This window comes from Castor canadensis, chromosome 4, assembly GCF_047511655.1.
Source record: "Castor canadensis chromosome 4, mCasCan1.hap1v2, whole genome shotgun sequence".
NCBI classification, from domain to species: Eukaryota; Metazoa; Chordata; class Mammalia; order Rodentia; family Castoridae; genus Castor; species Castor canadensis.
The window spans coordinates 112,412,456-112,436,992 of NC_133389.1; the positions used below are offsets into that span (position 1 = coordinate 112,412,456).

The following is a 24,537-nucleotide window of genomic DNA, read 5'->3' on the forward strand; positions in this document are numbered from 1 at the left end:
TTACTGTTATTATAAAGGGCTCTGCAGAAAAGCCTAAAAAAGAGACTATGAAAGACCATACTCAAAGGGACCATACTCACTCCTCTACTGTTGGGAGCATAGGAGAATTCTTAAGACACCAAATAGGAAGTCTACTGACTAAAACAGAATTTCCCATAGTCATCTCCTCACTACATACAATTTGTGCTTTCAAAAAAGAGGACAGATTCTATCCAAGACAGAAAGACACACAGACACAACCATCTTGATACCTCATTCATAGCCCACATAATCACTCCTTTCTCCCTCTCTTCCTTCTCTATTCTCACTTTCTCCCATGTCTTTCCCTATACCTGATGACATCAGTGTGGGAAGAAAAAATGGACACAGTATTTTGGGACAAATGACATTACTAATTGCATAGCAAGCCTTTCTATATAGGCCTTTTAGAACAGTTGGTAGCTCAATAAAGAAATACAATGGATTCATCAGACTTTCGCCCTTTATCTTCCCATCTTTCCTTCATATCTTATGTGTAATTTTTTTAATCCCATCAGCCCTCACTCAGTTCACCATTTAAGGAGCCTGTAGCAGACTCTTAGAGTCAGGTCAACTCTTGGGTAAGAACTGAGTTCCATTACATTTACCAAGTACAAACTCGAATACTCAATCCCAGCTACATCTGTATTTCACAAAGGCTCAGAGTAAATAATCAGAGCATCTTGATTTGGAGAGAGATTAAGAACAGGCAGAAGTAAGAAAGGAGGAACCCGCCATTTCTTCCATTCTCCCAGCCCACCATCCCTCAACAGAAGAAGACTTGAATGGTAATTAGACTCGGTTCAGCTTTCACAAGCACGACCTCAGTCCTTCCCATGACCATGAGGCATCCATGTTTTAAGTGTTGTCTCACCAGAATGTGGTAATCCTTGATGATTACCTTCACACATAATACCATACAGGCTTTCATCAGCTCATGATCTCAAAGCACATTTACAAGAGTTCGCAAGGATGCCACCCACTGGGCCAGGACCAGATTTTCTGGTTTTCTAATGGAGTGTCTGGCACTTTGTTTCGCCTAAGCTGTGTCTTTATTTATCTCACTATACAGCTATTTTAGCAAGGCTTCCACAAGGACCCTCTTGAAAGTCTATATTTCCAATGCTTGGACTAACATCATGCCAGTCTGGTTTAAATACATTTGGAATGAATGATGATTGAAATTACAAAAGGAAAAAAAAAACAATAGCAGTAACAATTATAAATACATAAACTTGGTAAAGAAAACTCTATCAATATCTGGCTAAGTTTCTACTCTAGGCTTCAAATTCAAAGCATGTGCACAAAGTACCAAATATTCCTATAGCCTCTTATAAATATTTATGTCAGTTACAACCTAAATAAAATTCTCACCAGGTCACTCTCCCTAATTAAGTTCCAACAACAGAAGACTAAATAAAAGTTAATCAACACTCTTTTTTCTAATTATTTAGTGAAATTATTTGTTCATAAACATATAGACATTCCCAAGACTTCCGGGCAACAGAGAACAAAACAACAAGCAAAAGTAGATTCAATAAAGTTAAAAATGAAAGGAAAAATGAGCAATTTGTTATGTGGTCTTGTTTTCTTGTTATGGTGCATACTTGCGTATACGTCTCTACATTCATGTCAGACAGGCTGTGTGTTTTGTCCTGTACTGAGGTTTGTTTTCTTTTTTTGTTTTGGTTTTTTTGCCAGGCTGGCCTCAAACTGCCTCAGCTTCCTGTGTGCTAGGATTATAGAGATGTACCATCACACTTGGCTCATCTTTGAGTTTCATAATTGGGTGGCATCCTTTCCAAACTAGAAGTGGACAAACAGTTCTTAACTTATAAAAACTGTGTTAGTTTAAAATAAAATTAAAGTCAAGACTTTAGGTAACTCTGGGCCACCACTGACTGAGTGGTCTTGAGCATTACAGTTCTTCAAGCTGTTCCATCATCTCTATGGGGTTATGCAGGGCATCATCAAGTTCTAATAGGGAAAACACCCTCCCAAACACACACTCCTGTTGGGTGAATCTGGGAAGCTACTCACACTCTCTGGTATCCAGTTTTCCTACTATAAAACTGTGGACAGTAGCCTAAGTCGCTAAATTTACCTCCAATTCAAAGATGATCTGTTTAGATAATTTTTTTTTAACTATTGCTAGCAGTATTCCTGAAGAATTAAGTTAACAGGACGGGATACTCTAAAGATGGTTTTCCCACCCAACCTACTCTATAGAAAAAAAGTAAAAACATTTTTAATTTTGCACTTCAAGTCTTAATTCATAGAGGTTTCTTTTTAATTTAATTTGCTTAACAATAACTTGCTTCCCAGTCAAAGGATAATTGAGTAAGAAAAAGAGAAGCTGAAAAACAATGGGTATCTATCATTGGCAGTCTCTCAGAGAGCATAAGAATCTATGTAGGTTCTTAAGACTAAAGTCATCATGTCCACCTCAATCACCACCCCAAACCTACTGCTCTTCCTTTATAAACTCTGACAAGGAACCGAGAAATTGAGTTCATCTTGCAAACCCCATCTCTGCCTCATCTCAGCCCTGAAGTTCCCCCACAATACCCCACATGAATCCTCTGTGCACTGCAGCAGTGTAGTTACTCACACCAAATGAGCTGCCTCTCCTTGCTTAAAACTGTCAATGGCTCTTCCTACCAGGCACAGATTCTTGATGTTCACCATGTGACCCAAAACATCTCCAACCTCACGGGGATGCCCTCACCCTGATTGCACGTTACAGCTTCCTAAGGACATCAAGAGCTCGTTCACCTACCACCCTTGCACTTACCTGCCAGAAATGGCTTTAGTCTGGAAATATGGCAAATTCCTATACTTCGGGACTAGCTCAAGCATCATCTCCTGAAGCTCCATGTCCACATCCTGTCTGGGACAAATGCCTTCTCATCTGGTGTCCCCAAAAAAGCATTTCAGTTTTCAGTTTTACTTCTGTTTCTCCAGCAAGTCTTGAACTCTTCAACAAAAAGCAGAATGTATCTCTGAAATATCAGAGATAGCCTTATAAAAAATAGTTCCTTAATTAATGCTAATCTAAATGAATGGGTATACCTTGATAATGGATTCAAAGCAAAAGAGGGACCCTACAGAGAAATAGGAACAATAAAAAAGATAATTATGAAATGGCAAAAAAGGAAATCGGCCTGCCAGAACTCACTTTTAGTGTTGTCTTGACTTTTACTGTTTTTGGTTTTGTTGGTTGGTTTGGTTTGCGTATTTCTGTTTTTGTTTTTTTAGTGGGGGGTTGAACTCAGGGCCTTGCAATTGCTAGGCAGGGAGCTCTACAACTTGAACCACTATGCCAGCCCTTTGTCTTGACTTTTAATTCAAAGGAAAAACACCCCCTCATGTTAAAGAGACTAAGAGAGATCTACAAATGTTTCTTATTTTACACAAAAAGAATGTGTTAGGCAAACATATACACACAACCACAGCTTCCTACTGACTTACATTTGAAAACAAAGAAGTATTACCTACTCCGGCACATAATGAAAAGGGAGATGAAGAGAAGGAAAGAAGAAGGGAGGAGGGAAGAGAGGGAGAGAGGCAAGGAGGGAGGGAAAAAGAAAAGAGAGAGAAGCAGAGAAGAGAGAAGATGAGAGGAGACAGAGAGAGAGAGAAAGGAGATAGAGAAAGTCAGTGAGAAAGCGAGAGCAAGTGAACACTCAATTTCTAGGCTAACAATGTACTATTACAAAAAACTAAGATGTTGTCAATAAACTATAGGAAAAGAGATGTTTCATCTTATAAGAAAAATGTTAACTTTTTTTCTTAGAAAATTATTCTTGAGTTATTCACTTGGAGCCATGCCCCCATACAATTCCTGCCACTGAACTCTCTCACTGACTGGCCTCCTTCCAGATCTTTGTAGTCACCATGACTAAAGGGACAACAGTCAGGAATAGGTGTGTTCTTCCTCCTACCATGTTATGATTTGGAAGTGTCCCCCTAAATCCTATGTGTTTTAACATGGCTTGGTCATCAGCTTGTGGCACTATTAGGAGGTGGTGGAATCTCTAATAGGTAGGGCTTGATGGAGGGAAGTTAAGTCACTGGGGTCATCCCCTTGAAAGGGATATTGGGACCCTGACTCTATCATCTATCTCTCTTTCCACAATGTACTGTACTACCAGAGGCCCAAAGCAACAGGACCAAACCTAAGCACTGAAACCATAAGCCAAAAAAATCTCTTCTCCTTTAAAGTTCATTATCTCAAATATTTTTGTCATAGCAATGGAAAGCTGACTAACACAGACCATAACAATGCCATGTTCTCAACAGTTCTTCCCCACCTTGAATACATGCTATGCTGTGTTTGTTTAACTATCTGGACATACTTTGTCTCCAGTTCATTCTTGTGGAAAGAGCCAAACTTGGGAGTCACACAGCTTAGAAATTAAAACTTGTCTATCATTTCCCAGGCATTGGGATCTTCAGCATATTACTCTAAGCTGGTATCCCCATCTATAAAATAGCAGACACCACCTACTTATCAGAGGAAGACTAATGCCAATCAACACCAAGTTCAGATTGATATAACTAACATAGAATAATATCTAAGAAAGGACACAGGAGATATGGGAGAAAATAAAGGGGAAGACCAAAAAATAGTAAGAATTTTGGTAAGTGTAGAATCAGAACTGAGGCCAGTCTATCTGAGCTGGGGGAAACCCCTCTGGAGTACTCTTTTAGTTCCAAGGATACTTTGGAGTGAGGGTAATGAGGGTGGGAGGATGTACATAGGCCTGCTTCCAGAATTACATGCTATTATCAAGACTACATTATCTATGACTTAAATCTCTGGATTCTTAAGTAATCTTATATGAACAACCACAAAGCACATATATTTTCCATACTTTAATCTCCTGTGTCATTAAGCATTCAGTCCACTAATGGAATTATAGCCTCCTGATTTTGGTTAGTTTTAATTAGAGCACATAGTTTTGTACCCAGATTCATTTTTTATAGATTAATTCCATAAAATGAAACATGTCTGAAGATGATTGTGTTATTGTCTTTTCATCAAAAGCCTTGAGATTCCATACCTGTGATTAATTTATATCAGCACAAGTTTAAACATCAGCTTTTTGATCATCTGTAATACTGCAACTCTCAGGCAACTTACCTGACAATATGAACAACCCATACTTACCATTAATAACCCAAATTCCCAACTGGACCAGAATTTCTAATGTAAAATTAATTCTTTGCATATTTATTGTTGTTGCTTTTTCTGGTACTGGGCATCAAACCCAGAGCCTCATGTATGCCAGATAAGTGCTCTACCACTGAGCTATATCCCCACCCTGAAATTAATTCTTCATAGAGGTTTAAATACCGTTCTTATTTAAAATTTGCTCTAGCTGTCCAATCAATGATTAAAAGGAAAAAACTTTACATATGTACATGCATATATAGTTGTGTATATATATATATATATGTATGTGTGTGTATATATATGTTTTATATATATATATATATAACATATGTATAAACTTTATGCCATACATAATTCTAAAAAGAAATTTAAGGTCTAGGGGTATGGCTCAGTAGCAGAGTCCATAGCTAGCCTGTGTAAGGCCCTGGGTTTAATTCCCACAAATAAAAGAAAACAAAATAAATAATGAAAAGAAATTTAAGAAGAGCTAGAGATTAGCAATTTGCCAGCCTTATTTTCCCCCCAGACAGAGGAGCTAAATTCTCTCATTGAAAGTTCCTCCAGAGACCAGTAAGTTAGCAAGCTAGTGCTTATCCACAGAAATTGCCTTTAGGGATGTTCTCATCCCTGAATCCCAGCATGTAAATGAGCTCAGTGGAATGAATTTGGTAGACTAAAGAAGAGGGACAGGCAAGGATTACTCAAAAGACCAAGGCCAAAGGACAGAATGAGCCCATTGGTCACACCTTTAGCTGCACATTAAAGTGCTGGAAGGTGGGTAGCTCTCCAGGTGACTCAAAGTTGAGTGTCACTGCAACAGCCACAGCAAGATAGTCAATACCCTCAGGACTGTTTCAATTAGAAACAGGACATAAAAGTACAATAAATATAAAAAGGAAATAAAAACATTACCAATTGCTGATGTTTACCATTCACACTGTTAACAATTCTGAGAAAAATTCAACTGATGTTCAGGTCACTAAATCCTAGTCCATTTCATAAGCACTTATCTCCCTGACTGCTCTTTTACATTTTGAGTCCCAGAGGGAAGTAATAATCTTCTAAAGTTTTAAATGGCTTATTTTCTAAAACTGGCAGTGGGAAAGGGTAGATTTTGTTAGTTTTAACTTTGAATGCATTAACTATTGGGGAAGGGACCCTTAGGTAATTGTTTTGAAAATTTTTAGTTGATTTGTGGATAGCATTAGTAGTTGATTCTGCCAGCACTGTACTGTCAGGATTATTTTAAGACAACATACACTAGCATAAATTCAACTGAGTCTCTTAGAGCTTATCACCAGAATTAGACTGGGTTAACACAACTGTGAGATGGACTTCCATTGTTTTTTACTTTGGACACATGAAGAATGGGTCACAAACTGAACATGATGGTACACGCCTGTAATTCCAGCACTCAGGTGGAGGCAGGAGGTTCTCAAGGTCAAGTTCAAGGCCAGCGTGTGTACACTGTCTCAAAACACAAAGGGCTAGGGATACAGCTCAGTGGTAGAGTGCCTGCCTAGCATACACAAAACCATAGGTTCAATCACTGATACTGCAAAAAAAATATATTTTTTTTACATATAAATATATATATATGAGACATACATGTCTAGAAACTATTTTATTTTAAATACATTTTTAGATGGCCTTTCCTATCACACACACACACTTTTAAAAAAAAATAACACTTTAACTTCTACTTCTGAGTTACAGTCAACTCCTAGTGCCTTTGGCAAAGACAAGTTCAATGTGCAAGATTATTTTTTTAAAGAGTCAAATAAATGTGAGTACTCCACAGAAGTAGGACCGCACCAGGGTTGGGAAAAGTTTCCATATATGACTATGTTCTCTCTCTAGAGGTGATGAGTGGTTCCCAACTGTGGGGTTTATTGTATGTCAAATAGCAAGAATGGCAAAGGAACTGAGTATTTCACGAAGACATTGACTGCCATTTCTCAAAAACATAAGAATTCATGGACATAGATACCACTATTCACACACACATATATACATGTTTATACATGTATATATATCCATGGTATGGCCTAAATGTTTACGGTCCCTTAAATTCATGTTGAAACTTAGTCACCAATGTAATACTAGGAGACGGGGCCTTTGAGAGGCAATTAGATGATAAGTATGGTATCTCACGGGGTTAGGGCCCTTGAGGGACTACTACTCTTATAAATAGAGCTGCCTGGTCCCTTCAACCACGTGAGGACACACCTAAAACAGACCTATGAACCAAGAAGTCCTCATGGACACTGACTCTGCCAGTGCCATACTCTTGACTTCCTAGCCTCCCAAAGTATATAAAGTAAGTTTCTGTTCTTTACAAGATACCCAGTCTCTGGTGTTTTGGTATTTTGCCCAAACGGACAAAAACAATCTAAATATAATAAAAATGCAACTGAAAGCTGGACATGATGGTATATGCCTTCAGTCCCAGCACTTGGAAGGCTAAAGCAGGAAGGTTGTGAGTTTGAGGCCAGCCTGGGCTACACAGCCAGCTCCTGTCTCAAAAAAATAAAATAAAATAAAAGCAATTGAAACCTTTAGCAAGAGTTCTATGTTTCTTTTTTTAGGAAGTTGCCAGCCCTCTACCCCTTACTCCACATGCCCTCAATCATGATTCCTTTTCTTCCTCTACACTTGCATTAAAACTCAGACTGAGCTAAATGGCCTGAGTTAGGATTCTGACCCTGTCATTTGGTGCTCAAAGGCCTTGGGCATGAATTTAATGTGCCTCATCTCCTTCATCCATAGAATTAAAAATCATACCTGCCTCACAGAGTCATTATAAGAACTAAATGAGTGAATATATGTGAAGCACTCAGAATAGAACCTTCTATTAGCACCATTACAGAGTAAGTTGTTACTATTATTGAAGCTCTTACAATCATAATCCTGACTTTTATAATACTCATTTCCTTCCTCTTCTTAATAGTTTTTACCTTTTGCCAACTAAAAAAATAGTGACTTTGACTTATCTTTGGACTCCCTTCTTTTCCCACTCTGAAAGATAGAATAGACAGCTGAATCAGCTCTAATGTATGTAAAACTTCTTTACCTCAATAATGAATAACAAATCACTTGGCAATACTCACAATGGACAGTCACTTAGCTCCTCCCCACGGCAGGGCTGGACACAGTGATAAAAGCAAGGGACCCTCAACCAGAAGTTTTCTGGCAGAATTAGCGAGAACTTCAGATTAGTATCTAATGTGTAGACACCATTCAAAGGCTCAGCAGTGGCCAGTGAACGGAAAACTGAAAGCAAGACACCTCACCCAAATGACCATGACTTCAACACGCATTGCTATTCTTCATTAATATGGACACACAAGCATCTGTCAAGAATATTACCAAGCCATTGTATGAAAATTAAAACCAAAGTGTCACACCTGGAATTCATCCAGGTCCTTAAACATATAAAATTGGCATGGTGATGGCCTGACCTTTAGAAAAAGACAAGCTGGAACAGAAGAGCAGGCATGACATGCTATAGGCCATTCAATATTTCATTTTAATCACTGAGGGGTCATACTTCCTCAGAGCGGTCTTTTTAGTTTGTCATCTAAATAAAAATTGTATCAAGAAAGGCCTAACATAAAGAAGATGCTTATATAAAGTTTTATCAAAAGAACACAGTTTGCTCACAGACGTTATTCTAACATCTTTAGTCAAAAGAGAGATGAAACTATGCTTGGGATATTATGGGCACTGGGAGTGGTCTTGCAGGAAGACAGCCCATAGGCAGGAACACTGAGACAGCTCAAAACCTGCACGTTGTTTCCAAAAAGGAAACACAGGTTGCACCTGAAAGCATTCCTCACATAAAACACAAGGTCTTCCCTCTACTCCAAGACCTCTATTTTGGGAGGATAAACTGGACACAATTCACAGGTGTTTTTCTCAAAATTCATTTCCCCAGGTGCTCGGGTATCCACTCTGTTCTCACCCCTGGCTTTGCCCGCTGGGAAAGGATCACGACCCTCTGACAACAGAAGGGCTTTATTCTCTTCAGTTCTGAGTCTCAGCCCTGGGAAGAGTGTCTGATACAGGGTGAGCGCTTAAAAGGGTGGTAAAGAAAAGTAAATGAATTTGTCTCCTCTACCACAGAGACTTCCAAGACTTAAGGTTCCAGGACTTAAAAGTAATGTTTGGGGCATGGGGTATAGCTCTGTGGTACAGCAAGTAAGGCTTTGGGTTGAATTCCTACCACCAAATAAATAAATAAAAGCAGTGTGGCTCCCCACACCCTGCCCTACCAGCATTCTGAAGGCGCTAGAGAAGGAATATCAAACTCCTTTTCATAGTATGTGTGTAACTCCACTGCCTCCGTGACCAAGAATATAGACTCTACAGCCTTGAGTTAGTTCGTCCCACAAGGTTTCTTTTACCTCTAAAATGAGGCTAATATATGTAAACTCTGAAGCCCAGAACATGGCACAAAAATAAACACTCAAATATCTGCTCCTTCCCTCTTGTAATGAATAAAAGTCCAAGTAACTGTATTAGGGATGGAGCTCAGCAGTACAGCATTTGCCTAGCATGTGCCAGGCCCTAGGACTGATCCCTATTGTTGTTGTACAACAACAATAAAGTCAAAGTAAGTTAGATTTTAAGCCCCCAATAACAGAAACAGAACTAGCATCAGATCACCTTTCTTTTGAATATACAGGAATACTCCTTTGCTCTACTCAAACAGCACTTCTTTCTTTCACTTACTTAAAGACCTAAGGGCTAACCTGAACATGATTAAGTTCCCAAAGTAAGGTCTCCTTTGCACACAGCCTGACCTGGCCCAGGATCTAAGAGGGTAGCTTCAATGGGAGAAGGCTCAGGAAGAACACACAGAATAAATGCTGATGAAACCAATCTTTGCCATTCTCCAATGTTACCATCTAAAATAAGGCATTTTTTTTAACTACACAATTTTAAACATGGAGATTCAAAGATATTGGGGTAGGAGGGATACAGTTTTATGTCTGCAATAAGTGACTAGTCTATCAAACTTTAAGAACCATAACCCTTTGATGTATTTTATATAAATTAATATTTCTATGATCACAAATTCAAACTAACTCAAAACAAATAGGATTGGAAACTACCAGCCAACTTCATCCTGGAAGTAATCATCAAGTTTTAATCAGATGTGGCTCAATTTATGGAACAGTGAACATTAAGTGGGGCTCATCATACAAAAATGGGCAAAAGGAAGAGGGAAAGGGGCAGGAGGAAGAAAGAAGACAGAAGAAGAGAACAAAAGAACTGCCCCAAAACCAATCCTGGCTCCACAATCCTGCCCCTCTTTGCAGCTGCTGTCTCCTGCAGTTGGCACGGAGTGCTGCCAGTCTGGAACCAGCTTCCAGTGAGGACAGAATTGTTTTATTGGCTACTTAGGCAGTGCACACACCATTAATGGAGTTTTTATCTCTCCATTTTCCTGTCAGTACAGAACCAGCCAGTCTGCCTCTGTTATTATCATTAAGAAAGCTTTTTTCCCCTCCCCACACATGCTCTTTAATCCAAACAACATCTGGGAACTCCATCCTCTATCATGTAAAAAGAAAACAGATATAGAGGGAAAAGTGCAGTTCCGGCCACACTGAACCACCACAAAATTCTAGCAGGTGAACTTATTTTGAGACACCTTGTACCTCTCGAATCCATTGGCTTCAAAAAACAGGGGAGTTGCCACCACATTGCTTTAAGCTCTGGCTAGATTCTTGCCATTTGCACAGGTAGATTTTTGCAAAGAAGAAAAAAGAAAAACAAAATTTTTAAACTATTTTTCTCACTAGGAAGTCCAGTTGTGAAATAAAAGAATAATATTTAGAAGATTATTTTTTAAAGAATATTTTTCTCAAAAAAGGAAAAACATTAGAGCCTTTATGAGATATTCAAAGTAAGCTTGTCACTAGTGTACAAACTAATAGGAAAAACCTGGCACCATTCAACCCAGAAAATATGTCCTCCTGTAACCGACAGCTGTCTACTCTGTAGCTGAAGTGTGCATTTGCTTAGATCATGCTCCATGAGTCATGAAATCAATAAGAAAAGCACATTGCAGATTCACACAGAAGAGCAACTTCAAGCCACACAGTCCCTGTCCCTTTCCTCACCCTTACTGTCTGGGAACATGCACACCCTGGTCTCTGCTTCATGCTTGACCATGCCTCATGGGGTCACCAATGTTGGCCCTTTAAGCACTGAGTCTAGGTAAGTAGAACCTATGCATTATAGGTATCCAACACCCAGGAGTCAAGTTTCCTGCCCCTCAATCCTACTCTTCTCATAGTTTTCTACAATGCACCAATAACAACTATGGGTAGGTAACAGGGATTTTCTTCCCAGAATTGTTCATCACCCAGCAGAAGACATAAGCAGAACTGAACATCTGAGCGTCAGCAAAGGTTAATAGTTTAATTTTTTTTTTTTGTTCCATTCAGCAAAAAAAGGGAAAATCACTAAGTGTCTGAGCCACAGGCTCCACTCACTGGAAGCTGTGCCTCAGAGCCCCTAGCAAGCAGTCTGCTGTTAATGAGTCTCAGTAACCCAATCCTCTCACAGTGGGAGACTTGAGTAAGCACTGGCCTCTCTCTGGTCTTGCCTTTCTATTGTCCCACCCTGCAGGGCCAGCTGTTTCTGACAGCCAAACTGCTGTATGCTAAGCAATGAATGCTGTCAGGGAAGGAATTTCATTTCTATAATGCATAGCCTCCATGGACAAATTATACAGCTTATGGTGCTGGTTGCAGGATGCTGCTCCAGGCTTGAACTGCTGCCAAAATGCAGCCCGTCCTTCCTCTAGCCAGTCCCAAGTTGACAAGACAGTCACCCAAAATGAATCTGAATGGCCAGAGAGAAATGGAACACGTGTTTTCAGAGACAAACAAAACATATGTCCAGAACAGCCATCCAGCTACAATCCTTGATGTAATGCCACACAGTGAAAACAAATTGAGCTAATTTCACACCAAAGAGCTACTTGCACGGCTTCCATTAAGATCTACTGTAATTTGATCACCTAGAGTGAACATCCCAGGGCATCAGCCTTGGCTCACTGCTTCTAGAAGAAACTGGACTTGCCCAGAAACATACGAAGAACTTGCCACTCCTTGAAAACCAGGCGAAGTCTAGGCAATCCAAGAACAGTGCTCCTTCATGCTGAAAAAGGGCCCTAATATGTGCTTTATGGAATCATTTCATATGATCTTCCCAGCTCTGCCACTCCTACACCATACTTTGAAGTAACAACTCCTGAATCTGCTCTAGGACATGCCCCCTCCTGTTCTGAGTCCCTAATGACATGAGATGGAGAGACCAGACCAATCAGCACACTGCATTTGATTTGGGGGTGGGATGTGACCTAGACTAGTCCAATCAGAGTGATGCTTGGAATTTTATAGTAACCACTAGAAAAGTTTGAATTTCTCATTATACTTGAATATGGGAGAATATGCCACTACAATTTTACTACTGTGAAGGGAGCATCTGCCTAAGAATGGAGCTAACAAAAAGAATTAGAAGGAAAAATATGAGTTCCAGGGACACTGCTACCTGATTTTGGTCACTTCGGTAAGGCCAGGACTAGATGTCTAACCTGAGCTTCAGGAGATGAGGAAGCTAAATTCATGATCTGCACTTTCCTTCAGCGTTGCAAATCTTGACTTGACATGACACATACTGCACAAGGACAGTGGACTTGGGTTAGTGAATGGTTCATCCACTCCATGTCAAAGAAGCCGGCTCTGGGAAAGGCCAAGAAACCATCACAGCCAGGAGCAGAGCAGGGGAGGGGGACACCTGCTCTTTGCTGGGCATTCAGGTCAGCCAAAGCACAAGCACCTGCAGGCTGTGAGCTGCCAAGGCCATCTACTTTATCATTAACTACTGTCTGTCTGGCCAGCAAGGCAGGGTCCAGTTCAAGAACACCAGGGACTTTCGGACAGGAGGTGTATCCAGACCAGTGTGGGCTCACAGCCATGCACTACAGACTAAAAATATCCTCCTGGCTGCAGTCCCAGCAGAACCACAATTCCTATTCCCCAGTTAGTAATAGAACTGCAGTCTTCCCCCACCCCTCAAGAAATTCAGCACAACCAGCAAGCGGGCAAAAATTATGAAATGTGCCTTCCAGCTCACTCAGTGCCCTGGCAAGCCCTGTTTCTTGCCCCCTTCTTGTCCATCTCTGGCTTTTGATCTTCAAAGATCAAAAAGAGGAGACAAAGTTGAAAATGATAAAAATAAGATCTCAGTTTGACGCTAAGAAAAACATTGCAAGACACAATTTCAAAACTACCCCAGGAAAGGAAGAAGGGATAAGACCAAGTCACTCTCAATCCTTCTTCAAGACAATCAGATTTCATGCCTTTACATTCATTCTTTTATTTGACATTGTAAGGGGAGGAGATGGTGAGATAGGGGAGGGTAGAGCCTGCCCTAATCTTAACTTGGGGAGCTCAAATACAAGAATAAGAAAGCCACCAAGACTACTTAGACAGGGAAACTGTGTAATTAAATGGCCATATTTACCAAGCTGCTTCTAGCAACAATTAAGTAGACTAAAATCCTCACAACTGAAGTAGTCTTAATGGTTAAAAATCTACCAATACTCAAACCTGAAGATCACTTGGATTTAAGAGGAGCTGACCTAGGGAATTATTAAAAAAAAAAAAAAATACACCTCCCACAATCCAGAACTGAAGAAAGCACTAGAGAACATTTTCTGTGCTGTCTCACTGCCAGCACTTGGCACAGTGCTGGCATACAGCTGGTGCTCCAAAAAGTGGACAGATCTCTTTTCCAACCAACTTCCTGACCCTTACCAAAGGCCACGCTAGAAATAAACCACAGAGCATAGAGCAGTGCTGAGGGTGTTCTAAACTCCACCAAGTTCACTACCTGTCCTCTCTATATTCACTCATACCCTTAAGTTGGATGTACTGCTCATCTGCAGTTAGGGCAGTTCTGGGCACCAGAGATACAAAAGCAAATGTGGCCATGTTCCTGCTCTCTTAAGAGTTACCGGACACACAGCTCCACAGGGAAGTTCTGTCAGGCACGAGCCTAACCATCTACCTCCTGCGAAAGATCCAAAGTCTAAGGAGACTCTCCATGTAAGAACCCATGCTCTATATACAGAACACTTCACCTCATGGGCCAACACACTCCAGCACCGTCTTCAACATCCAGTCACAACATCAATATTCAAGGTCATTTTCACCCCTACTCCCTGCCCCCCCTCCCCCAAAAAAAACCCAAAAAAATAGAAATGATGTGATATATAGAGGGGCTTAAGTCATTCTAATCAAAATTTTGACTCTGGATAGGGGAGTGTTTTAAGACTTGTTACTAAGATTTTTTTCTTTAACCTTAAAACTGGAGAGGAAGTATATGAATTCAAGGTTTTCTACTACAAGATATAATGTATTTAATCACATCTCTATTAGAGAAGCCACAGGACTTCAAATAAACCGCTCAGAGTTTAACAGTAACATAGTTATTCCTTAAAAATATGAACTCAGGGCTGGGGATATAGTTCAGAGGTAGAGCCCTTGCCTGGCATGATTGAGGCCCTGGGTTCTGTCCCCACTCATTGGCACTAAAAATAAAAAATTAAAATGAAGCTGTACCTTAAAATTCTATCCTCCCACTGAGTTTGGAGATAGAACCTTGAACTAATGGAAAGTGTAGCTTTACAGAGCTAGCATGACAATTGTTTCACATCAGTAAGAAAGTTACTTAGTATGCTGTTATTCATGTCATTTTTCTTTCTACAATCTAACCAAAGAACTATTAAGAAGCCAAACTGTCGTAACTGACATCTCCAATACTGCACTATCCCACAAGTTAAAGTCTTAACTGCAAGTGATTTGGAAACATTCCTCAATTACCGCTCCAGCCTTGGTTTTCCCTGCAAAATAAATAATACTAGCAGCTACAGCATTCTGAACACTTCCCAGTTACTAAACACTGCTGTGCTAGTGACCTGAACATTGATCCTCCCAATGTACAGCATGACACAGAAAGAACTAACTTACAGATGATAAAACTGAAGCTCAGAAGGGCTAAGTAACTTACACAAACTCACAAAGCTAAGAAGTGGTAGAATGGAATGCTCCACACACCTGCCTGATGCTACAGGCCATTCCTATCCATCAGGTTACAGACCCTGCATTCCTTCCCACCATGATACCATGGGAATGGATTAACACACACCTTATGTACATGTCTACTGCTACAGAATGCTGTCATTCTAAGTTATGGTTACATTACCCACACTTGTCCAGTTACGTTAGGATTTGTGCATATAGTGAAACTCCAAATGAAGGTAACCATTGAATAACAGCTTGAAAATACCAAAAAGGCTGAAAATTAGCCACCTTTAGATACACACTTCAAAAAACATCAGGGCACCACTTAAACAATAGGTCTGGGTTAGACTGCCAGCATCCATTCAAAGTAAGGCTGAGATGAAAGAAAAAGAAAAAAAGGTATCAGATAACCTTGAAATTAAGCCAAATAAAGAAGAATTGGGAAAAAAGCAAAAGACCCATGCTCACGAGTTAGCTTTAAAGAGCAGCTGTGCTAACTGGCAGGCAAGGAAAGTCTGTTGGGCAGATGACACTGGGAAGCATCTTCTTATGGAAAGTACAGCTGCCCTCTCCAGCCATGGTCCACCCATGTGCTAAGGGACATCAAATTCAGGTGCCCACAAGAGTCTTCTGGGTTTGTAAAATCCACTGGAAAGGATTCCCGTGAAAGTAAAGTCTTCCAAGAAACCACATAAGACAAACTCCCAGGTAACAGTGACAGATCTACCAAAAGGCCTCAAAGCTTCATTCTCCAAACCCACTGTCTTGGGTAGATTGCTAGGCTGTTCTCTCCTCTACCACCCCACCATCACCTCTGTTCCTACCTAACCACTCAAACACTCACTTAAGGTTCCACAGAAATAAAGAGTTCCTGCCAAAAAGTAAAGGACTAGAAATTAACAAACCAAAACCTTTCAGTGAGAAAAATCACCTGTTATTTTCCAAAATGCAGTTACATCTCAATACCCACCAGAGATTGGTTCCAGATAGCCAAATCTGCAATGCTCAAGTCTTTTATATAAAATGGTGCAAAACTTACCTATAACCACATCTTCCCATACGTTTAAATCACCTTTAGATTACCTGTGATACCTTATAAAGTGGAAATAGTTGCTACACTATATTGTTTAGGAAATAATGACAAGGAAATAAAGCTTGTACATGTTCAGTACAAACGTAATTTTTTAAAAATATTTTTAATCCAGTCAGTTGAATCCACAGGTTCAGAACCCAGGGATACAGAGAACCCACTACAGTATCCTGGTAACCAGCAGGCTGCAATTTTTACTTGCCATCTTTCAATTTATTTTCCACATGGCAGTTATCTGATATATGCTTCTTTAGCACTCTGGTAAGAGCTGAGGATTTCATAACAAAAGAAACCTTCTTTTTACCTCAAGAGTTATTGTGGTCACAGAATGTTGGTGTCTCCTCAAAATTCATTGTTGGGCCAGGTGCCAGGGGCTCATGCCAGTAATCCTGGCTACTCAGGAGGCAGAGCTTGGGAGGATTGTGGATCACAGCTAGCCCAGACAAATAGTTTGTGAGACTCTATCTCAAAAAAAAAGCCATCATAAAAATGGGCTGGTGGAGTAGCTTGAGGTGTAGGCTCTGAGTTCAAACCCCAGTCCTGTCCCCGCCCCCCCCCCCAAAAAATGATGACAATAGGTGGCAGCTTTTGGAAAGTGATGAAGGTTCCACCCTCTCAAAAGATAATCCAGGGCCTCCCTTGTCCCCTTCTGCCACATGAGAACAAGAAAGAAGCCAAGAGCAAGCGCTCACTGGACACCAAATCTGCTGGCATCTTGATCTTGGATTATGCCTCCAGAACTATGAACAAGTGATTTCTATTGTTTATAATTGCGGACTTATGATCTGGCCAAATAGGCAAGGATTATCCAAAAATAATATATAGAGATGATGGGTTTCCAAGAAGTTGTGTAGGCACGCCAGTAATGTCAAGAAGTCAAGGAAGTAAGATGGACTGCTTGCTAAGGCAGTGCAGTGGGCTGTGTGGTAACACCTAAAAAACCATGTCCAAATCCCAACCCTGGAACCTGTGAATGTGAGCTTCTTGTGATTTATATATGAAGTGTCTCTCGAAAGGTTTCTGTGTTGAAGGCTTGGTCCCCAGGTAGTGGATCCAATCATTTAGAGGTGATTGAATCACGAGGACTTTGACCTATTCAATGGATTAATCCATTGGTGGATTCACAATGTAATAGCATTGTTGGGAGGGAGGGGTATAAACTAGGATGTGGGGCCTAGCTGGAGGAAACAGGTCACTGGGGGCATGGCCTTGAAGGCTGTATCTTGTCCCTGCCTCTTCCTGTCCTAGCTGCCACAAGGTGAGCAGCTACACTCCACCCTGCTCTCTCCACCATGATGTTCTGCCTTATCTCAGGCCAAAATCAAAGAGACCAGTGACCAAAGACTGAAACTACAGGCCAAAATAAATCTTTCCTCCTTCAGATTATTTCTCTCAGGTGTTTGTCACAGTGATGAAAAGTCTGACTAACATGGAGCTTATTTAGAATATGGGTCTTTATAGATTAATTATATTAATTAAACTAAGAAACTCAAGATGAGATCATCCTGGATTACCAGGCCTTAAACTCAGTGACAACCATCCTTATATGAGATGCACAGAGGCAGAGACAACAGAAGGTCATGTGACAACAGAGACAAAATTTGGAGTTAGCTGTTGCAAACCAAGAAAGGCCTGGAGACACCAAAACCTTGAAGGCTGGAAAGGAAGGGGTCTCCCCTCCTCCCTCCAGGCATCAGGGAGCACCGTCCTACTGCCACCTTAATGTCACACTCAGGCCTCCACAGCTGTGAGAGAATACATTCCTGGAGTTGTAAGCATTCTCTCCATGAGAGTCTCCAAAACTGTAAATGAATAAATTTGTGTTGCTTCAAGACCACATGAAAAAATAAAGTGTCATGATTTGGTACAGCAGGAAGAACACACTAAATATGTTTTCACTTCTAAAATTCAGATAAACTTTTCTCCCCTGAATTCTTCCTGACATGATTCCTCCTTTGCTTTTCCCCTTGGTTCACCCATACTGGTCCTGCATAAGCCTCCAGAGCTCACAGCCAGCATCCCACCTCCCTGTCTAATGCTTCCTAACTCAGTTGCTTCACACCACTGTGTTTTTTAAGGCTGAGCTTTATTACAGTAGTTCCCCATTATGTAAGGGGGTACATTCCAAAACCCACAAGGAATGCCTAAAACTAGGGGTTACCCCTATATATGTCTTTCCCCATCCACTTGCATACCTGTGATAGTTTAACTTATAAATTAGAGACAGGAAGAGATTAATAGTAATTATAACAATAGACTAAATAATGTTGTCAGCAGGACTCCTCTCGCTCTTTGGGACCATTGTTAAGAAGTGCCAGCTGGGCAAAATTAGTGAGACACCCCCCAACACACCCCTCTCAACAAATAAGCCAGGCATGGTGGTAAACATCTGTAATCCCAGCTACATGGGAGGACAGTGATCTAAGGCTGGCCTGGGCAAAAAATGTGAGACACTATCTAAAAGATAACTAAAGTAAAAAAGGGCTGAGGCCATGGTTCAAGTGATAACAGTGTGAGGCCTTAAGTTCAAACCCAGTGTACGTCCATAAATAAACAAATAAAATTTCCAAAGGAAAAGAAAAAAGCAACATATGTCAAACTTTGAAACTGAGGCTTATTATTTAAAAAAAAAAAAAAGCTAGATGAGTAAAGAAAAGATTGAACATATATCCTGACTCCAACCAGTCTTTTCTCATACTCCAAGACTAATCCAGCAATTTCTTTTACCCAGACCAGCACTCATCCAATTTACCATTCATAACAGCCAAGGCTCTAAAACACCATATGCAGTCAGTCAAATCCACTGATCACACATTCAGCCAACTGCCATCAGTCTCCAAACGATTTCTGTGCATTATAGGTAAGGAACAAATAGCTCTTGGGATAAGCACTATGGTCTACTGTTTCCAAGTTCCCTAAAGATACCAATCTTTAGGATTTGAAAACAAGAAACTGGAATTCCTGGGAATTCCTAAAGTCATAAATTATTTTAAAAATATTTCCAATATTCTTATTCACTATTTCGAATGTCTTTTAAAATTGCTTAGTAAGAAATATTAAGTTAGAAGAATTCACAAAAATATTTCTGAATATTAAAGAAAATACTCAAACACTGGGATATGCCTGTAAACATTATTATATAGATTCAAATAACCTAACAAGGTTAGCGGCACTGAACTGAATCATGTGTCAAAACTGCCAATTTAAGGACATATTTTGCTTCCAAAATTCATTATCTCTTGGCACACTACTCATAAGATTTTATTTAAAAAAAATACACATACATTAATATTTATTTTATTTGCAAGAATGACTCATTGTTAGCACTGAACAAACACATATAACCTGGCAGCAGCAATGAGCAAGTCTAACTGGTTAAATCCTGACCACTTTTCTCCTTCATGCTCTTTCAATTCCCAGAATAGTCGACCTTAACCTTCTACTCCATGTGTCAGCACTTCCTGCTCTGGCTTTCAACTTAAAGTCAGTAGATTCATTAAACACAGTAACATCTCGATGGTGATTGTGTCTAGCAGCTATCTCATTGAACAATGAAAATACAGAGAATCTAAGATGATGGATATTGAAAAAGAGAGGAGAAGCAACCTCAGAAAATTTTTAAATTCAGAGAAAAAGGAAGTCAACAAAGAACAAATTTGAAAGGATCAAACAATCAGAAAAATTAAAATGAGGGAAGAATGTCAACAGACCGTATAGACACAGACCACAGTCAAAGGTCGCGAGTTGAGACTGGGTTTTAAGTACTAGAAAGTGGTACTTCCTGAGAACCCCGATTCTAAGAGCAAGTCATAGAAGACTGATCCAGTTTTCTTCTTCAGTAAGATCCCTAAACTAGAATCAAGGAAACACATACACCTAGATTTTAGCAAAGCATCTGATAAAGTCTTGTATGAAATGTTTGTGGTCAACATGGACAAGAAGTTAAAGAGATGTATTTGTTAAGTTTCTACATGAAGGGTACTGTTTAGAACTTCTATCTTCCCTAAAATGATGGAAATAGAGTCTAAAACCCATTCCATGTCTATGGGCAGGACCTAGCAAACTAAAGAATTATTAAGATAAATTTAAAGTCTGACATCAGTAAAGGGAATAAAACAAGGGCATAAGTAGACAAGTAAACGGCAAGAGAGGTGGGACCAAGCAGCAGCATCTATGTACAATACTTTGGGATTTGTACTGGTAGTCAACACAGTAAGTAGGACAATACGGCCTTCCAAAATAGAGCAGTTTGTGCTACATAAAACAAACATGGATTTGGGGTCACTGGCACTCTCTAAACTCAAAAAAGGTCTAAAAAACTTTGATTTTTGTCTGTACTGCACATCTATTACCTCACTTAACCAAAAATACTAAATTTTATTCCAAAGGTAAAAGATAAACTAATATGTATATAAGACATCCGTAGAGCTGTGGTACTTATTATTGCTAAATTCTTTAAATGTTAAATGTACTTATGTTCCCCCCAAATTTTCTAAAATAAAAAGCAGTGCCACTTAACTAAAAGGATCAGATATTAGTCACCCACAAGTATATCTGTAATAAATATATTGTACCTTACTTAAATATATTGTACCTTACTTAAAATTCATTTACTCAAAAGACAAAATTAAATGGGGATTTGTATATACGTATACTCAATCTATTGATAAGAATACGTACATATATGTTTTGTTTTGTTTTTTGCAGTACTGGGACCTGAACTCAGAGCCTACATCTTGAGCCACTCTACCAGCCCGTTTTTGTGAAGGGTTTTTCGAGATAGGGTGTCGAGAACTATGTGCCTGGGCTGGCACTGCAATCCTCCTAATCTCTGAGCAGCAGGATTACAGGTGTGAGCTACTAGCACCCGGCAAGAAGATATATATATATATATATATATATATATATATATATATATATATATATATAAAGTCATGCTTTACACTAAAAGAGGAGTTTAAATATATATTTAAGAGATAGTAAGGAGAGCTTAATGACTGTCAACCATAACTATTACCCTAAAATGCTATATGCAGGGGAATAACTCGTGTTTTGTCAGTATAAAACATTTAAAATTCTAATAATGATTGTTCTGTTTTTGTCATCTGCAGTTTGACTCCAAGGCATTTATAATCAAGCTCATAGAAAATGACTCTAGAAGTGCTTATTTTTCAAACATTAGTTTCTTTAAATATTTGCTCTCATTGATTTTATTTTTTTCTTATAGAACTTTGTTAACTTTGGATGCTAACATTTTGAAGAAGTACAGCTTCTAACAATAATAACCTAAAACACATTTTTTTAAGAGGCCAGATACTACCTATAGAACAAAGTTAAACTTAAAAATGGATATCAGGTAAACCCAGTCTAAGCGTCATTCCTTCTAAATCTTTTAGTTGCTTAAAACTAGTCAAAAAAATAAAAGGGTTTTTTAAGCACAAATTCTCAGTCTGTCTCTCAACATGTGATCATAACAGACTACCTGGGGTATCTCCTCCCACCCTTGCAACAAGGGACAATGAAAGCCAAATAAGGATGATTGGTCAATATACATCTTCAGAAGGAAACTGTTCAGAAATCAGGGAAAGTTGTCAGAATAAAAATAGTCATGCTGGATATTATGGTACATGCATATGATGCCAGTGCTTGGGAGGCTGAAACAGGAAGATCATGAGTTTAGGGTCATTGTGGGCTACACAGTGAGTTCCAGGCCAACCTGAACTATATGAGACTATATTAAAACCAACAGCAAAATGGAGTCACTCCTGCCAACCCTTCCAAGAGTAACTAAAGCCAAGAAAAGGTTATAAAGAATGGACCCTTATAAATAGCATATCTCACATAAGCAACTTAATTAGGTATCTTATTTTTAACAATCACTGACTATAATCTTGGTTTTATTTTGCAAAGGATAACAGTATTTAATCTGATGCCAGAGAGACTAATGAAACTTTGTGTTCTCTACAGTTCAGTGTAGTGTGACAGATTCTAAACTTACTGCCTTAGAGAAAAGATTAACAACTGAAACACCTTAGCAAGGTAATTAAGGATTTTAAGTTCAAACTGTGGAGCTGTGCTCCAGTATGCAGACAAAATTCTTAGGGGCTGCAGAATACTGGGTCCCTCCACAAAAGGCGTAGATCTCCCAACAAAAGGTAAAATATCTAAGCCACATTGTAACTCCAGGGGTACTAACTCTTGCCCTTGAAAAAAGAAGGGCCTTCTTATAATCAGGGTCACTTTCAAAGAAAAACCTCAAAATGTATCTGGAAATGGCTGGGTTCTACAGGACCTGGATTTCTGGCTTTGGGGTAATAATGAAGTTCCTGTACAAAGCAACCCAAAACCCGGTTGTAAACACCTGGAGTAAACTGGGAAATAGCAAAAAAAAAAAAAAACCCTCTCAAAACTTAAACGTTCACTGCTATCTCCCCTAGCCTAGGAATTCCAAATTTAGATAAGCCTTTCATTCTATATGTAACCAAAAGGCAGGACATGACATCAAAAGTTCTTATTCAAAGGTGGGGGAAAAAAACCTGTGGCCTATGGCTTATTTTTCAAAACTATTAGATGCTCTCAAATCCAAAGACATGCTTCTTTGATTCAAATTTCAAGAATAAAACATATTTCTCTTAAGTTTATACAGAAAAAGCAGAAACAGCCATGTTCATTAAGGACTAAAAAATTTTATTACTGTGAGTCATTAAGGGATTTAAAATCAACCTCTTCCCTGCAGGAGGCACTCAGTATTCAACTAAAACTGTCCAATGTGGGTAGCTGTGACCTGACCACTACTGTCTAAAATAGACAACAGATGGATATAGGTTACCATATTTATGGCAGCTATTACCTACTCCACTGTTTCCGTAGGTGGCAGATGTTTTCAATACGTTAAATCTACAGACTACATTTCCTTAACTTTTTCATGATTCTTCTTAAGAATCCTATTAACTTCATCCATGTATAAGAAACTGTAATTTTACTTTTGAAAGCTGGGTTTCATTAATTTCTCTTTTGACTTATTTTCAAGTGAAAGAACTTAACATCTTCTGGATCTGATCATGGCTAACTGTCAACTGAATTTCCTGAGTTGCCTCTGAACTAAGATAGGGAAAAGACTTTTTGGTTCCCTTTCTAGGTAGAGCCAGAAGTACACTCTAAGTTCAAATGCAGCTATGAAAAATGCACCATCAATCTTCTATACTCTCTTTTGAATAAAAAGGACCAAAGTTGTTTAGGGAGAGAATGAAGGAGGACAGATAAGACAAGGAGACAGGGAAATTATACTATTTTTAATAAATATTAAAACCACCAGACTCAGAAATTAAACCAAGGAAATAAACTGGAAAATAATTTTTAAAAGAATAGCAAGCTTTAAGGCTTGTCTGGCAAAAGAAGTCCCAAAGGTCACCTACTATCCCTGTGTTTTGGGTAGGCATGGATCATATAGCCATGATTTAGAATAATAAATAGCACCCATTTAGGTCAACCAGAACCATTTTCTAATGATTGGGGGTAACAATTTAATGATGTAAGTTCCCCTGCCCAGAGCATATAAAATCCACAGAAGAGCTACCATTGAGAGCTTGCCTTCCACCCATGCACCCTGTCAGGAAGTGCTTTTTCTCTCCCCTTTTTCCTCCCTACTTTTATCCTGCTATACTAAAATAAGTCCTTGCTAAAACTTAAATTTAAAAAAAGTACAATACAGAAATAATTCACAAGCTTTGAACTGTATGCAGTTCAGAGAAATGTAATGAAATCTTACACCATACTGACATCTCAGTTATCGGATAAACTCTGATCAGCACCACAGAGTTGTGTTCAAGTAACTCTTATTTTACTTGTGGACCCAAAACACAAGAGTAGTGATGCTAGCAATTTGGATATGCCAAACAGAAGCCTTAAAGTGCTTCCTATAAGTGAAAAGGTAACATTCTCAATTAGAAAAAAAACTATGCTAAGGTTGCTAGATCTGTAGTAAGAACAAATCCTTTATCACAAAATTGTAAAGAAGGAAGAAATCTGTGCTTGTTTTGCTGTTGCACTTCAAATAGTAAAAGTTATAGACACAGTGTATAAAAGCTTAGTTAAGAAGGAAAAAAGACTTAAGTGTTGAGTGGAAGGTATGAACAGAAAACAAG

At 39.2% G+C, this 24,537-nt stretch overlaps 1 protein-coding gene across 8 annotated transcripts in view; it reads right to left on the minus strand.

The window, feature by feature from the left end:
• Acvr1 (activin A receptor type 1) overlaps window positions 1-24,537 on the minus strand; it is a 127,425-nt gene that overhangs the window by 82,473 nt on the left and 20,415 nt on the right. For 2 of the 8 annotated variants that reach the window (XM_074070830.1, XM_074070833.1), the window contains one exon: window positions 2,813-3,020. The exons of the other annotated variants lie outside the window; for them this stretch is intronic. The gene's annotated coding sequence lies outside the window, so the exon portion shown is untranslated. Of the gene's footprint in view, window positions 1-2,812; window positions 3,021-24,537 lie in introns of those variants that run through there. 8 annotated transcript variants of the gene reach the window in all.